The sequence below is a fragment of the Nicotiana tomentosiformis genome, chromosome 6, assembly GCF_000390325.3.
Source record: "Nicotiana tomentosiformis chromosome 6, ASM39032v3, whole genome shotgun sequence".
NCBI classification, from domain to species: domain Eukaryota; kingdom Viridiplantae; phylum Streptophyta; class Magnoliopsida; order Solanales; family Solanaceae; genus Nicotiana; species Nicotiana tomentosiformis.
This window is the reverse complement of record NC_090817.1, coordinates 111,425,259-111,428,941: the sequence shown is the minus strand read 5'-3', so window position 1 is coordinate 111,428,941 and position 3,683 is coordinate 111,425,259. Positions and strand designations below refer to the sequence as shown.

The 3,683-nt window shown below is 34.1% G+C and overlaps 1 long non-coding RNA gene across 1 annotated transcript; it reads left to right on the top strand.

Annotated features, from left to right (window-relative positions):
* Positions 1–352: 352 nt before the first annotated feature.
* On the top strand, positions 353–2,522 carry LOC104086687 (uncharacterized). The gene is made up of 2 exons (XR_011408795.1): positions 353–826; positions 1,892–2,522. It is a non-coding gene; the product is annotated as an uncharacterized lncRNA (long non-coding RNA).
* Positions 2,523–3,683: the final 1,161 nt, after the last annotated feature.

Genomic DNA, 3,683 nt, shown 5'->3' with positions numbered 1-3,683 from the left:
AATTAAAGGGAAGAAAATTGTAGGTCCTGCATGTTTATTGAAAATTATGACACCAAATCAATCCCTAATTAAACCTACAATACTTTATTGAAATTTTATTGGGTGATCAAAATTATTTGTAAGCCAACATTATGACCAAACAAAAAAGGGAAAAGAACAAAGAAATTCAAAATGTTAAGGAGTATGTGGTAATTTAGCAAAACTTTGAACAGATAGTGATACCTGCAATTTCCAAGAAGCTTCCCGCGCCATCAACTGAAATGATTTCATTCACAATTGTCAGCCAAATATCGTTATCACAAACTCCCCATATCTTACGTAATATATCTAGCTATAAAAACACAGATATCTCAACATATATCAATCATATATATATACTGCTGCGTATTAAAATTTATCCTAGTATGAATGTAATATTATATTGGAGATCTTCTAAACCTCAGACCAGAAATGAGAGCTCCGCCAAGACTTGCCGCTGTACATACAAATTCGAAAGTTTTATCGGAAACATCTGATAAAATTGAAACGATACAGAGAATATTAGAATGTTCAGTACAAAAGCGCGGAGGCAGCAGCATAGATGTCCTGGCTGGAAATGTGACAATAATTGGTCAGGAGAAGCAGCAGAAGCTAACGAAGTTGTTGTTGAATGTACATATACAAAACAGTTTGGGGCCGGTGCATGTCGTTATGTTGCCGGAGAACACTGTCGGAGACTTGATAAAGGCTGCGATAGATATTTACGTGAAGGAGAAGCGGCGGCCATTGTTGCCCAGTCGTGATTCTCGGAGTTACAAGCTTCATTACTCCCAGTTTAGTTTGGATAGTAAGTTCTCTGTTTTGTTCCCAACTTTGAGCTAGGAATATTAATGTTTATGTCATTTCCTTTTGTTGACTGCAATTTAGTCCCTTTAAATCACATTTTTGCATATAATGCCGTATTAAAATTCCTTTTTTAAAAGTTTGCGACTTCAAATTATTTATTACAAGAAAAAAAAGAAAAAAAGAGAAAGATCTGAAGTGTATGGTTGTGGGCTTGTGGCTTCCTATTTTCCATGTTCTTCGTATGTATGAAGACAATTTTCAAAACTGTGAAAATTGCACCGCAAAAAGTTTTCAGTACTCCTTTTGTAATAATTCGTTTCACACATTTTATTTTGCTTGTCAATTTGATAAAAAATTATAATTTTTTGAAGAGTCAATTAGCAAAAGATTATATTTGAAATATCAATAAAAGTTAATTTTGTTTGACAACATTTTGGAACAGACCGAGGAGTATATTTGTCCTTTGTTTAAGTAATAATTTTAAGGCATTTTTGTTTTTTCTGTCTCGTGCCATCTGAGTTCACTTTCCTTTTATAATTTTCTTCTTTTGGAAAAGTTTTATATATTTGCTTTGGCTAGTTGGCAATTTTCAATTTATTTAGGAGATAGGTAATAAATTCAACTTATGAAGTAAACAAGCACTAATACCGGTCATTAACCTGCATAATTTCCCAAAAAAATGATATTGTATAACCGCTCTTTAAATAATAGCCGAAAAATGTATATTTTTTGTATATACATACATTATGTATTATGTTATATATAAAAATTATACAAATTTTATATATTTTTTCAACTACCGAATATAAATAGTTTCTGCCGCGGGCTAAAAGTGAAAAAAATCCTAATTTCCCATCAAGAAGCCTAATGATGCCCGATAATTAATTAATTTAGTAAATAGGATAGTGTACTAATGTTGTTCTCAAAACTGAAATATAATGAGTACGCTGCAATGTCTCGTGTTCAGTATCTTCTTCCAATTAAATTGAAAGATGGAAGTAACTTTTATATGAAATTAATATTCTATTTGACTAACTATTTTCATGGTGGGAATATATATATACAGGCTTAAAGCCAGAGGAGAAGTTGCTAAATTTGGAATCTCGAAGTTTCTTTCTATGTCCAAAACCAAATTGTAGTATTAATTCATCTTGCAAGGACAAAGCAAAGGCCGCGGCGAAACTTTCACTTCTATTGGCAAAGTTCATGGATCTCTTAGTATAAATTGTGATTATTCTAAGCAGTTTTTTTCGCCAAAATGCCACCTTATCCCCTTGCTTTAAGCATTTCGAGCAAACCATGATCACAACAAATAATATTCTTCACTCGACAAAAGACTCACACCCAAATTCCATAGTTTTTGATTCGCTATATTGATCATGATTTTCCTACCCCTAAAGGGATAGGTACTTTTCTTTTGGACCAGTTGTGGGTGAAGTTCACGTAAATTTGACACTTGATAGTATTTTTTTTCTCTTTTTATTGTAATTGTTTCTGCTTTTAATTTTGCATGTGTAATTAACAAATTGTATAAAGTAGCACGAAATGGCTACGGATGCACGATGGGTTTAATTGGTTACTTCATTAGTTTAATTTGGTGCAAAATGCATTCACTTTGGAGATGTACACACTTTACATTTAAATTTAAGCTCTACTTTGTTTGTCAATGAAATATCATCTTGGATAAGTTTTGTTGAGATTTTGCTTCAAAAGCTTACACTTCTTAAATGAATTCTCTTTATCCTCTCTGAATAAATTTTTGGAATTTTTGTCTAACTCCAAATCTCTAAATCCATATTTACTTTGACTTCTTAATTGCGAACAATGAAAACTAAAATAACAGAAAGTACTTAAAAAGGTGAAAATGAACTAAAACCATTCATTCTTCTTTTGGAGTTAGCAGCTTAATTTGTGGAGCAGATTAAGAGCGAATGCTATCAAATAATGAAACATTAATTAGGGACATAAACAATTACGAACACTTACCAAATGGGCATTTGGTATTCAGATAACTCAATTTCTTTTTTTTTGGCTAATGAAAGAAGCTTTTATTGAATAACACAAACGGAAGTTATTACATGATGGTAACTAGTGGGTATACAAAAGTCAAAGCACTGTTTCCCAATTCCCATGGCTGGATCTCTGCCTTTTCCATAGCAGGCCAGCTTATCTGCTGCAGCATTTGCTTCCGTAAAGATGTGGCACACTTGTGGGCTGCCCAGCTTCTCCATTAGTTGTCTGTGAGTCAGTTTCCACAATAAGTGGAACTAAGCTCTTACTGAGTGCCAGCCTTAGACCATTATAAAAGGCCGGAATTTCCATATGAATGGCAGAGGATGCATAGTTGTAATTTGCAAAGCCAATGATCCAATCTCCATTGCGTTCATATAGTTGGAGTTAACTTTGATAATATGTCTGTGTACGGCTAAAAATCGGGTTCATGATACACTCCGGCCTCCAACAGGGTAAAACAAGCTCGAGATATGATTGCGAAAGATCAGAATCGAAGCAAGGATATCCTCGAGTCAGAGTACGGGGGCCGACCATCTACCCTCGATAATATCCGGGTCATGATTCGAGACCGACCTAATACTTTAAGGACTTCGGAGGGCGTCGCCGGGTAATCAAGCACGGCAAACAGGAAGTCGTAATATCTGTGACCGGCCGGATATCACGGCATGAATCTTAGCACATATCGATGTAGAACCGGCAACCAATTAAACAGTTAACTTTTATAGAGTTATACTTAGAGTAGAATTCCCCTACTATATAAAGGGGGTCTGACAATTTATTAAGCACACTGTAACACGCATTCCAAAGTAATATATTATTATTTTAACTGTTATTAACTCTTTCTC